At 38.0% G+C, this 14,634-nt stretch overlaps 2 long non-coding RNA genes across 2 annotated transcripts; one reads left to right on the top strand and one right to left on the bottom strand.

Moving 5' to 3' along the window:
• Positions 1-6,095: 6,095 nt before the first annotated feature.
• On the top strand, positions 6,096-9,606 carry LOC124258922. The gene is made up of 2 exons (XR_006893711.1): positions 6,096-8,902; positions 9,055-9,606. It is a non-coding gene; the product is annotated as an uncharacterized LOC124258922 (long non-coding RNA).
• A 2,654-nt stretch (positions 9,607-12,260) lies between these two features.
• Positions 12,261-14,477, bottom strand: LOC124258918. The gene is made up of 2 exons (XR_006893709.1): positions 14,146-14,477; positions 12,261-12,546 (listed from the first exon to the last, which is right to left on the bottom strand). It is a non-coding gene; the product is annotated as an uncharacterized LOC124258918 (long non-coding RNA).
• Between the last annotated feature and the right edge of the window lie 157 nt (positions 14,478-14,634).

Raw genomic sequence — 14,634 nt, 5'->3', positions numbered from 1 at the left:
GGCGACCTATGACCGTCCAGTCAAATACGAGACGGCCAAACAGATTTAACCAATCAGACAACAGCTACTGTTTAGGGTTCAGCGGGACTTACAAAATTCAACAAACGAAAATCCGCATAAAACACAGATAGTTGACGTGCAGTACATATGCTAAGGGCTTTCTGATGACATGGTTACCATTACGTAATATTTCCGCAAGCTGACGTCCTTGAATAATGACAAAAACGCTAATTTCAGCGACTGTTTACTCACTGTTGTTGCATGTTCCATGTGCTTCACTTGGAAGCGATGGTACTGTAAATAGCATTCAGAATCGTTCGGGTACAAACTTTTTTGAGGTAAAAGTTCAAAGGGTATGTGCGAATGTCAACTTTAGCGATTTGGTAAACTATGTCCTGATTGGTCAGTTGAAAAGGTTAGCTGACGCGACCTTCTATAAGGGTTTGTTTGCCTCAGTATAAGCAGTGTAACAAATAATACTGAGCCTAAGTTTACTTGGACTGCTGTACATACTTACCTTTGTACAGGCTTACTGGTATCACACACTTGTTCCGTGCTCACCTGTATGGTAGCATTTATTTGTACTTATTTGCATCTGTGTTACCTATCCATGCTTAACTGTGAAGAAATGTACCTGTGTACCTGTTAAGATTAAAGAGTACAGAATAGATTCATTTTCCTCAGGTTGAGGTAGCATGTGATGCCACTGACATCATCGGGTCAAGGACACAACTTACTCACAGCATTAGAAATGAATCAGGTATCAAATGTGCAGTTTTTCTACGGCATTTGATGTGTAATGTTTTTTGTCTGTGATGTCAATAATTACATACATCTTGACATTTTGGAGGGGAATGATCTGTAAGAAATTTGATTTTTTTTGTTGTAGTTCATTCAGTTCCAGTAATGTGTATATTTTCCTTTTCAGTACACAGAATACAGATATTGTTTTTAGCATTATTTACTTTGATCAATAATATTACGATGATGGCCAGGTACAAATAAGCAGTGGTAGGTATCTAGAGTCACAGACCATCTTATTTTATCCAGGGTATAATATCTCTCTTCTTCTTCGTAAAAACCTGAACCCATCCAATACCATACGTTTTGTTTGAGTCAGATTTGAATGCTAAGATTGAATACTCAGCTAAGCTGGATGATGAATCAATGCAGGTTATGACAGCACTTGTAAAATAAGCGAATTGAGACACAGATCATACCCTGGATACTCGAAGTTGGTGGTAAACTTAACTTAAAGATAGTTCACTTTGAAGCATTCAGATTGTAGCTTGTATTATACAGATGACAGATAGAGACATTCACTGGTTAGACCAGTACCGTATATTACCGTAGATAAGCCAGATGTCTTGTGGTGTGGGGTCAGCTTGTGTACGTTTTACATCCAACTGCCAGATGTATTGTGGTGTGAGCTGGCCATCGCATGGGGTCGGCTTGTGTACGTTTTACATCCAACTGCCAGATGTCTTGTGGTGTGGGGTCGGCTTGTGTACGTTTTACATCCAACTGCAAGATGTCTTGTGGTGTGGGGTCGGCTTGCGAGTTGGGTGGCGGGGGGTCGGCTTATGTGCAAAACTACCATTTTGACACTGATTTCAAGGGTCAAGTTAGGGGGGGTCGGCTTATCTACGGTAATATTCGGTAACAAAATGTGGAGACTACTTGTTTCCTCTACCATTGTTTTGTGAACATGTTTGGTTAAGTTCCTTGTAACTGGCGGTGGATTGTTTCATGTGTTTATAGTTTAGTTTTCAATATTGGTTATATTGTGAGTTGTTGAATATGCTTGATCTCTGTTTGAGCCAGTTAACCATGACATATTTCATTAATCATCTGCTTATATTTTCTTTATAAGAAGGGTTGTTATTATACCTATTGCATCTTTGATTATTTTGTTTTCAAATATGTGTGTTGGTTCAGATTGTTTTAAGAGTGTGCTACTTTTGCTTCCTAAACTCTCAGATTAAGGCTGAACTTTTAGCAAGTGGTTTGGGTGACTTCTGTATGTCCAAACTCTTCAGAAAGCACTATCAGTACAAACTTTTTTCACCAAGGTATATGTTTGATGCTTTATATGTTGTTCTAAATGGAACAAGTTAGTATTTGATTATGTATTAGTTGATTTACAATATCTGTGGCCTAAAATGCAAGGTATAAGGTCAGAAGAAATTTCATATTCCACATTAATAGAGCTTCTAATGAATGACTGCGAAAAGACACAAAAAGATAGTTGGTTTGTTTTGGTTGGGGTTGGGGGGGGGGATTAGGTTGAAGTTAGACTAACAACTAGTCTCTGAAATGAACATATTTTACAGAAAAAGTCCTCAAAGTGAAAAAAATATATATATAATAAAAAGGAGCCCTGAGACTTTCTTCATTTCCTGAAGCTGTGGAAATCTAGACTTGCCACATTTTCTAAACTTGCTTGGGATTTCTTGGATATATTTGCTTCAGGGTCTGTATGAAAGACTAGGTTAAACTAGTTCAAAATTTCCTAACGAAAGTTCCAATAGTTGTGACAATAAGTTTAAAACAGAGTTAATCTTGATGAAGTGTGAGAAGTCAATTGATTTTCTGATTGTGGTTCTGATTTGTAAATCAGCCATACAGTGTTTACAGTAACTCTGTTTATAACAAGCTGTCAGATACAGCTGGGCTTGTTTGTGTTTGTGCAAGCCACTTGCTGTATGTTTCAGTCAAAATTTGTATATCAAGCTGCGTTTATACCGAACTAATGGTAGATTTGCTGTAGCCATAGTTTACTTTATATATATATATATCATTTATTTGCTCCACATGTTCTATTTACGAAATTCCAAGTATTCTTTTTGTACTAGTCAATAATTATATAATTATCTTATTACTAATATATGTTATAGTATTATTATAGTATTATATAACATGATTCTGTAACTCTACAATACTCATTGTATATTGGATTGGAGTGGCCTTGTAAACACAAGTACAGCATGCCAGTGGTGATTGTGTCAACATGAATACTTTAGTACTTGTATCTCCTTTCTCCATACTGTCATACTGGAGAGATGACAGCATTAATGCTTAAATACTTGTATCTCCTCTCTAATGTCTCCATACTTGTATCTCCTATCTCATACCAGAGAGATGACAACATGAATACTTTAATACTTGTATCTCCTATCTCCATAATGTCATACCAGAGAGATGACAACATGAATACTTTAAGTACTTGTATCTCCTATCTCCATAATGTCATACCAGAGAGATGACAACATGAATACTTTAATACTTGTATCTCCTATCTCCATAATGTCATACTGGAGAGATGACAACATGAATACTTTAATACTTGTATCTCCTATCTCCATAATGTCATACCAGGAGATGATACATGAAGAATACTGATCTCCTATCTCCATAATGTCATACTGGAGAGATGACAGAATGAATGCTTTAATACTTGTATCTCCTATCTCCATAATGTCATACTGGAGAGATGACAACATGAATACTTTAGAGATGACACTTGTCCTATCTCTCTATCTCCATATCTCCTATCTCCATAATGTCATACTGGAGATGACAGCATTAATGCTTAAATACTTGTATCTCTCCCATATCTCCATAATGTCATACTGGAGAGATGACAACATGAATACTTTAATACTTGTATCTCCTATCTCCATACCGTCATACTGGAGAGATGATCATCTCCATAATGTCATGAATGACTTTAATGCTTAAATACTTGTATCTCCTATCTCCATAATGTCATACTGGAGAGATGACAACATGAATACTTTAATACTTGTATCTCCTATCTCCATATCTCCATGTGTCATACTGGAGAGATGACAACATGAATACTTTAATACTTGTATCTCCTATCTCCATAATGTCATACTGGAGATGACAACAACATGAATACTTTATGTACTTGTATCTCCTATCTCCATAATGTCATACTGGAGAGATGACAACATGAATACTTTAATACTTGTATCTCCTATCTCCATAATGTCATACTGGAGAGATGACAACATGAATACTTTAATACTTGTATCTCCTATCTCCATAATGTCATACTGGAGAGATGACAACATGAATACTTTAATACTTGTATCTCCTATCTCCATAATGTCATACTGGAGAGATGACAACATGAATACTTTAATACTTGTATCTCCTATCTCCATAATCTCCTATCTCCATAATGTCACACTGAGAGATGACAACATGAATACTTTAATACTTGACAACATATCTCCTTGTATCTCCTATCTTCATAATGTCATACTGGAGAGATGACAACATGAATACTTTAATACTTGTATCTCCTATCTCCATAATGTCATACTGGAGAGATGACAACATGAATACTTTAATACTTATATCTCCTATCTTCATAATGTCATACTGGAGAGATGGCAACATGAATACTTTAATACTTGTATCTCCTATCTCCATAATGTCACACTGGAGAGATGACAGAATGACACAGTCTTGGTGCTTTTGTTGTCTCCATAATGTCAGAAGATGACAGAATGTGAAGCATAATGGTGCAAGGGTCAAGGCTGTTCCTGAATCCTCTGGACCAGGTGACAATCTTGTAACAAAAACCACATTTTGTCAGGTCAAAGAGGAGGAAAGAATGAATGAAAGAAAGAAACGACAATTGAAGTTTTCAATAGAAATGATTCTGAGGTTCACAACGACACTCATGTTTTATTGTAATATATTGAACAGTATTAAGTTGGTATGGTCGACAAAGCAGAAATGAACAATCCGGTTACCAGCTTTATTTTATTTGGTTTACAGATATTTTGTGAAACATTCTGAAGGTATGAAGGTACTTGGAGAAGAAATACAGATAATTTAGATGTCTTTCGTTGTTCCTCTTCAAAAATGTATGAGAAAAGGTTTCAGTGTGATCAGTGTCAGATAAAAGTTGTCTTTTAAGTCATATAGTTTACTGTATTCACATTTTGTTTATTGTAAACATATAAATAGCAGCATCCGTAATACCAATATATACTCATGGAAACAAATAAGGGAACACCTGAAAGTACAAGAGTTCCTTTATTCTATTCCAGAATTTCACCCACAGTGCACTACAAAGCTTGTGAAGAAACCCAGAAAAGAATAAAGGAACACTTGTACTTTCAGGTGTTCCCTTATTTGTTTCCATGAGTATATATAAACATCGCACCTTTAATGAGGTTCATGAAATATAAGTAGACAATGAACGATTTCTTTTCCAAGACTGTGATTGTTTTATTGTGATACACTTTATTATTTTCCAAGTTAGACGTTGTTTAGTCAAGACACTTTGCTCACTGATGTAAATAGAATCTACCAAAGTTTATTGGTCACATGCTCCAGTTTTTCTAGCTCCAATCAGCTGTTTTACTGTAATACAGGGAGGTAAGGCAACACTACCTAGATTCTATGATAGCCATTTTTAGCACACATCCCAACCCTTGAAGTTATCAGCTGGCAATAATAATTATTTCAGATCATATTTGTCATTTACCGATACTTTTATGCCAGGTTTATTGAGTCATATAGGATGATGATGATGATTACAGTAATACTTGTGTACATTGGACAGTTTCCCTTTTTTCACTTACATGTTAATTTTTCTTTGAACTAGCTCAAAGTAATGAGTTAGAAATATTTAATTGTCAGATTTGATTTAAGGCCATTGTTAAGGCCATTGTGAATATTTCAAATTTTACAACCCATTCACTTCATATCAAAACCCATCTTTCTCAACCATGACATTTGTTTCTTCCCAATCGCCTTGCATGTAACAAGTAGGTTGAAGGTGATCATACCTAAAAGGGAAATGCCTTAATTATGGATGAAAGTCTAAGGGACCGTTCATAATCTATGGCTAGGGGGGGGTGATGATGATTTTAAGGGGAGTCACCCATTTTGTTCTGGGGAGCTAGTGGGTCAGCAAATTTGTACACACGTACTAGAGGGGGTCAGCAATTTTGTACATAAAAATATGTTTAAAATTATGCTTAAAAATTATGGGAAGGGGGGGGTCATTGATTTTGTACATGACATGCAGGGGGGTCACTTATTTTGTACATAAATTTTAGGGGGGTCATTCACATTGTACATGCTTCTCCATAAAAATCATCCTCACCCACCCTAGCCATAAATTATGAACGGTCCCTAATGAATATGTAATTGTGGCCTCCTTGTACTCAACATTGATGACACAATGAAGGAGAAACCAAAATTTTCATCATTCAATGGTACAATTATTGCTGAAAATAATGTCATCCGTACCATGAATTCCTGAAAACAACACCAATGGGATTATATGAGCCTGAAAATGAGATCACATAAATATGTACATATCCTTGAAAGTGAGATCACATATGTACCAGTATGTATAGATCCTTTAAAAGTGAGATCACAGTGAGACCAATGGTTGTAGCAAAGAGGTGTCAGTATCGAGTGAATATATTAACTGTAGTTGTATATAAAACAAACATGTTATTATGTTTTCCCCTACTTTTAGGAAAACCGATATGAGATGTCATAAAGTGTTTGCTGTAGAAAGAGCTCACTGAACACAACCATGCAGCTACTAGTAGTCACATATCCAACATTGTATTTTTGTCTACTTATTCAACTCTTTTTTTATATTTACATATTAGTTTTAGTTTGTTAAAAACATATAGTGAGAACATATAACTCTGTATCTGGTTTCAGACTCTCGTTTAATGTGCGGGATGTTTACTTCTGTTACACCATACTGTAAATTGTAGTCAAAGACTTCGGCCTCTATATTATGGCCCTGGAATGTGTATAATATGCATTTTGATCAGTTACCAAGTTAATAGCTTCCTTCATTTTGAATCAGTTTTGTGTTTGTATCTTTTTGTGTTAATCTAAAAAAATACAGTTTGGTTCAAATAGAAAATACGTTTTCACTTTTGATTTCATTTTCTAATCATCGATTTTAGCCCTGGCCATTTGAACCCATAAATCTTAAAAATGAATGTGTACCCTTACCCCATGAATGTACCTTAAGAGAGTGAAATGTAGCATGCCAAGTATTTTCACTTTATTTCAGAAATAAAAGTAAACGCAAATAATTTTCTGATACAAACTGTCAGTTTCAAATATTTGCAAAGGCTGCTACTATTTGCTGATCATACAATGAATGCAACGATTATTGTGCATTAATCATGTTAATCATTGTTCCAGTTCTCACCAACGATTAGCACATTTTAGTGGTGAGAGCTAGATTGATTTTCAATGTGAGATGAAATGAATTTGTGAATATGTTGATCTCCTAGTTCTTTGAGAAATACTGAAGCATATTCTACATAGATCTGTTTAGTCTATTGTTGTTCATAAACAGAATGGTATTTAATCCAATAATAGTATACTGATTTTATTACTTCCATATCTTTACTCCAGTTTCGAAATTTACAATATTTATTAAAGCATTTTACACATTGCTCAAATGTATTGAAATATCCAAATTTTGATAATTTGATATTTATTCAAGTGTACATAATATTGTTATGTAAATACACCCTTACTTTGGAACAGTGTACATATTTATGTAGTGTATTATATTACATACATGTTCCTACTTTTAGATTGAATTTACAATAGTGTATTAGTGCATATTGTACAACACTGATTATAATTCAATTATTTATGGTGCAATGCAAGGTTGAAAATTGAATTATGAAATTTCAACATTCTGTTTGTTAAAATGGGTTGAAGTATTCTTTGGTCATGCTGGTAGTATATTAAATTTTATAAAGATTTGTGAACAGTGTTTGGCCATGGATTTTTTGTGTACAGTAAATCTATATGATTGTCCAAAAATGATAGGAATTTCTACCAATGTTCAATAAGGGGTGGGGTAGCCTTGAGGTTAAGGTGTTCACAATTATTCCATTCCACAAGGGGTTACAAAGTGTCAAGCCCATTGTTGCTGTTCCTGGCAAAGATATTGACTAAATTATTAAATATTGCTAAAAGCAACATAAAACCATACTCTTTCCAGTGTACACTGACATAGAAACTTTTACATTAAAGCATAGGGCGGAATACGGAGTATTACAACTGTAAATTATAAATATATTTTTATGCCATGTTTTTGATGAATGAATGTTTGATTGTCATATGTTTCGATTAATAAACAAGTATTGGGAATTTACAACATTTGATCCTTCCCTATACAGTACATAGTTGAGACTGTTTCTACTATGAATTTTCAGTTCATGATTTGGAACAAATGCTATATCTTTAAAACCAGATATCTTTACATTGTGAATTGTAAAGGTCATGCTTTGGAAATACTTTACCCATGTAGAACACAGAAATGAAGAATATTGACGTGTGCATTGCAAGGTCTTTGAAAGATGTTACTGTCAGGTTTATTCACTTATATAGCAGGGTGGGAGCATGCATGCGTTCAGCTCTTTGTATTGGTTCTGACATATGCCAGTTCTATAAGCTGTCACACTGCAGTTTAACAAGAGGGTGGTTTGTGATCATGAGATCTAGAGCTGTGGTTTGTGTGATCAGATATGTGATTTGTGATCAAACAATGTGTGTTGTTCGTGATCTTGAGGTGTAGAGCTGTGGTTTGTGGCCATAAGACAAGTGTTGTTCGTGATCTTAGGGTCTAGAGCTGTGGCTTGTGTGATCATCAGATATGTTATTTGTGGTCATGAGGTCTAGAGCTGTGGTTTGTAACCATTACAAAGGTGTGGCTTGTGAACACAAGACAAGTGTTGTTCGTGATCTTAGGGTCTAGAGCTGTGGCTTGTGTGATCATCAGATATGTTGTTTGTGATCATAACACAGGTATTATTTGTGATCATGAGGTCTAGAGCTGTGGTTTGTGACCATTACAAAGGTGTGGCTTGTGAACACAAGACAAGTGTTGTTCGTGATCTTAGGGTCTAGAGCTGTGGCTTGTGTGATCATCAGATATGTTGTTTGTGATCATTACACAGGTATTATTTGTGATCATGAGGTCTAGAGCTGTGGTTTGTGACCATTACAAAGGTGTGGCTTGTGATCACAAGACAAGTGTTGTTCCTGATTGTGAGGGGCACGGGGGTGGTTAAAACATTCGCTTGTCACAACTAAAGTTCAATTCCGTTATTGGTACAATGTTTGAAGCCCATTTCTAGTGTCCCCTGCCGTCACGTGACATTGCTGAAACATTTCAAATAGTGGTGTAAAACCTGACTCACTAACTCATGATCATAAGGTTCAGAGGTGTGGTTTATGATCACATGACAAGCTAGACTTAAGATGATAAAGTGTGGTTTCTGACAGTGACAGAAATGGTTTAGAAATATGTAGATATGCAATATAAGTAACTTAAATAATGGTGGGAATAAATTAAAATCTTGACATAATTGATTAATTAGAAAATTCTTTACAATGAACATTTGACCATGCATGGAAATATTTCACTGTGTACCACGACTATGTTGGTTAACCTATTCTCATGCTGTTACTTCCAGACACATGTAATATAACACAGTGAATATATCACATAGATGAGAGGTTAAAACATACTGCTACATAGAATAAAGTTTTTTGCATGCAGATGGTGTTTATTATTGTATTTTTCCTGTAGTGAGCTCACTACAACCTATCACTCATATTCCAGCTTTATCAGCCTGTGCTTCAGTCTGATGGAATCTGATCCAGGTAAGGTGATGCTCGACAACAAGAGCAGTGGTCCAGGTTGTCAAGAAGAAGGATGCACAATGAGTCGGTTCGCTTTGTGGAATGAGGTGTGGTGAAATGGGGTTTAACGTCACACTTAAGAATATTTGTATGTGTGGCTGCTTGTAGTAGCTGAGACCTAAGCTAGTTTTTTAGTGCTAGCTCACTAAGATACCATGCTGCAGTTAAGCATGAATATCCACTCAGACACTTTAAGCATGACCCTCTCAGACGTACATTAAACTGACTCGGAGCTGACCAGTCCTTGTTGTACCCATTAATACCAAGCGTCAGACAGGGAGTGAGTGAGTTGAGTTTTACGCCGCACTCATCAATATTCCAGCTATATGGCAGCGGTCTGTAAATAATTGGATCTGGACCAGACAATCCAGGGATCAACAGCATGAACATCGATCTACGCAATTGGGAAGCGATGACATGCGTCAACCCAGTCACGACAACTACCATATTTTAACGTCTTTTGGTATGACGCAGGCGGGGATTGAACCTGCAACCTTCCACTCTACGGGCGGACACTCTAACCACTACATCACGGAGGCGGATGCTCTAACCACTACATCACGGAGGTGGACGCTCAAACCACTACATCATGGAGGCAGACGCTCTAACCACTACATGACGGAGGCGGACGCTCTAACCACTACATCATGGAGGCAGACGCTCTAACCACTACATGACGGAGGCGGACGCTCTAACCACTACATCACGGAGGCGGACGCTCTAACCACTACATCACGGAGGTGGACGCTCTAACCACTACATCACGGAGGCGGTCTGTGTAGAATGCGGCCCAGGACCAGTGCCATTATAGAGCCACCTCATATAGACCATGGTTTATTAAGGATACCCCACTCAGACAAGGTATATAAACAGATTATATGACATCACTCTGTAAGTATAAATATTCCATCTATAGACCAGACGATCAAGTGATTGACATGAGTACTGATCTGTGCAATTAGAATGGGATGGCCTGCAATCAACTATGTGAGCAAACCACTTCAGCATGGAGTGTCAACTAACACCTCATCTATCCTACCACACAAACACAGATGCAGCTTACTAGGAGGTGTTTCTTGGTCTTAGGATAGCCCTCCAGAATAGCACAATGAGCCTGGTCACAAGATGCCATCTCTTTGGCAGAAGTTAACATTTAGGAGATAAACATCATGTGTTGGCTAATTTCCGGGTGTTATTGAGTATGTGAAGCACGGGTATGGACAATTCATTTGGAACCGATAAACATCTTCATCTCTTCACATTCAGCCAACTTTGAAAGAGTAAGGTATTTCCTGTTGGCTCCAGTTATATATCTGAAGTTTATTTCAGTTTGTAGGCCATCAGCCCATGTACAATATAAGTTGTTCACAGGTCACGAGGGGTATGGGTTGATGTACCCTCGATGTTTGTATATGTTCCCTGAGCCTTTGGGAACATATACAAACATCAAGGGTACATCAACCCATGGGCCCCGAGGGACCAGTGAACAACATATTTATCTTACCGAACACCTTAATGTTAATTTTGAATGGTTTGAAGCACGGGTACAAATCTTTTTGTAGCCATCGCTAGATTTTGCTGACAAGAAAAACAGATTTAGAGTTATCTCCCTTCCATCGATTTGCATTCGCAAAACATCAGTAATTTCCGAACATCATGTACGTGATTCAATGTTATTCGAGATAAAGAATTACTACCACGAAGTACCAAATGAGTTGCCATTGACAGCGGGGTACATTGAAATGTTACTCACTGTAAGCGGGGTACATTGAAAATAATAGAAGAGCGCTCAGCCAATCAGAAAGCGTCATTTATGTGTGAGGTAAGATAAAAAGCAATATAAATGATATTGTACATAATGGCAATAGGCAGACATTTGTGTTGTCAATATATAGAAGATCGACATTTAAGACATGATTTGATAAATTTAGCACAATTCAATAAAAGTACCATGTCATTAGAAGTCATTAACTTTACGAATTTACAAGCATTTGTTAAATTATTCCATAGAGGTAAATAAGTTGTTCGTAGTGTTACATATTTATCACATTCAAATAGGAAGTGGACTTCATCTGCATTTCATTCATTTGGCGACCGCCTCCGTGGTGTAGTGGTTAGAGTGTCCGCCCGGTGAGCGGAAGGTCGCGGGTTCGATCCCCGACCGCGTCATACCAAAAGACGTTAAAATATGGTACTTGTTGGTCCCTGCCTGGCTCTCGGCATTAATGGGTACAAGAAGAACTGGTTGGCTCGGAGTCAGTATACTGTGTCTGAGTGGGGTATTCATGCTTCACTGCGGCATGGTATCACAGTGAGCTAGCACTATAAAACCAGCTTAAGTCTGGGCTAGTACAAGCAGCCGCACATACACATACACACGCATGCACGTCGTCATATGAGCGAAATATTCTCAAGCCCGACGTTAAAACCAATTTCACCTCACCTCACCTCATTCATTTGGCTCAGTTAGAACAGCAACAAGGGTTCAGAAAAACAAACGAGATCAGAGAGTTTGTCAAATTTTCAGGAATTGTATTTCAAGACAACATAATTTGTGTAACGTACACAAGAATCTTCACAGGCTATTTATCATATATGTGAGTTTATTCAATGTGCTATATACAAAAATTACATTACCATTATGAACAGAAACAAAACAACAATGTAGTCATGGCGAGCTCCGTTCACCACATTCTTTTCCATCTCACACAGAAGAATACAAGTACTGTAGCAATTACACTTAAGCGTAATAATCCTTAATTTCATTCCCCACCTGCCTCACTACAACTACTTCACCTCAGATCACCACTATATATCATCCCAAGTTACTAGTGGTGGTCCGATTAATTGAAATAATCGAAGATTGGTCGCAATGACAAAACGAACAAGCAATCGATCATGTTTTCTCATAATCGAACACAAACAATTTTGGACCACTTGTTCAGCAATAACAATATTTTTCAAAAGGTTGATTTGTCTCGACATTGCATAAGCACTACAAGCTCGTTCCAAGTCATGATTAAGTTTATCTTAACAACTCCAGGAAATGTATGTTCCTAACACACTAGTCATCCTTAAAAGATGTGAAATTTGCAATTGCATTTTGTGCAATTTGTGAAAAAAAACGAGAGAACTACATGTTTTTTCTTTATTTTTTGTGCATTAACAAACATAACCAGGAAAATTTGATAAATGACGCTAACCAATTATTTTCGATGATTGATCGGTTGTAATGAACCAATCATCAATTATGAGATTTACACCAATTCCCAACACTACAAGTTACTACATACCATTGGGTAGCCTAGTGGTTAAAGTGTTCACTCCTCAAGCCGAAGACCCGGGTTCGATTCCCCACCTGCCTCACTACAACCACTTCACCTCAGATCACCACTATATATCATCCCAAGTTACTACATACCATGGGGTAGCCTAGTGGTTAAAGTGTTCACTCCTCAAGCCGAAGACCCGGGTTCGATTCCCCACCTTCCACACTACAACCACTTCACCTCTGATCACCACTATATCATCCCAAGTTACTACATACCATGGGGTAGCCTAGTGGTTAAAGTGTTCACTCCTCAAGCCGAAGACCCGGGTTCGATTCCCCACCTTCCACACTACAACCACTTCACCTCTGATCACCACTATATCATCCAAAGTTACTACATACCATGGGGTAGCCTAGTGGTTAAAGTGTTCACTCCTCAAGCCGAAGACCCGGGTTCGATTCCCCACCTTCCACACTACAACCACTTCACCTCTGATCACCACTATATCATCCCAAGTTACTACATACCATGGGGTAGCCTAGTGGTTAAAGTGTTCACTCCTCAAGCCGAAGACCCGGGTTCGATTCCCCATCTGCCTCACTATAACCACTTCACCTCAGATCACCACTATATATCATCCCAAGTTACTACATACCATGGGGTAGCCTAGTGGTTAAAGTGTTCACTCCTCAAGCCGAGGACCCGGGTTCGATTCCCCACCTGCCTCACTACAACCACTTCACCTCAGATCACCACTATATCATCCCAAGTTACTACATACCATGGGGTAGCCTAGTGGTTAAAGTGTTCACTCCTCAAGCCGAAGACCCGGGTTCGATTCCCCATCTGCCTCACTATAACCACTTCACCTCAGATCACCACTATATATCATCCCAAGTTACTACATACCATGGGGTAGCCTAATGGTTAAAGTGTTCACTCCTCAAGCCGAAGACCCGGGTTCGATTCCCCATCTGCCTCACTATAACCACTTCACCTCAGATCACCACTATATCATCCAAAGTTACTACATACCATGGGGTAGCCTAGTGGTTAAAGTGTTCACTCCTCAAGCCGAGGACCCGGGTTCGATTCCCCATCTGCCTCACTATAACCACTTCACCTCAGATCACCACTATATCATCCCAAGTTACTACATACCATGGGGTAGCCTAGTGGTTAAAGTGTTCACTCCTCAAGCCGAAGACCCGGGTTCGATTCCCTACATGGGCACAAGGTGTGTAGCCCATTTCTGGTGTTTCCCGCTGTGATATTGCTGGAATATTGCTAAAAGCTGCTTAAAATAATCTCACTCACTCGCATGGTGTAAGCCACTCTGTGATCCATTGACCAGGGTAATAACAAAGAGGCTCCATCAGCTTTGGTTTGGTTGTTGTTTAATGCCTCATTCCAGCTATATGGCGGCGGTCTGTAAATAACTGAGTCTGGACCAGACAATCCAATGATCAACAGCATGAGCATGGATCTACACAATTAGGATACAATGACATGTGTCAACCAAGTCAGCGAGCCTGACAACCCAATCCTGTTAGTCGTCTCTTACAACAAGCATGGGTTGCTGAAGACCAATTCTAACCCGGATCTTTACGGA

The sequence above is a fragment of the Haliotis rubra genome, unplaced genomic scaffold, assembly GCF_003918875.1.
Source record: "Haliotis rubra isolate DU_JTF1 unplaced genomic scaffold, ASM391887v1 Scf702, whole genome shotgun sequence".
Taxonomy (NCBI): domain Eukaryota; kingdom Metazoa; phylum Mollusca; class Gastropoda; order Lepetellida; family Haliotidae; genus Haliotis; species Haliotis rubra.
The sequence above is the reverse complement of the archived record's forward strand: the minus strand, read 5'-3'. Positions and strand labels throughout refer to the sequence as shown.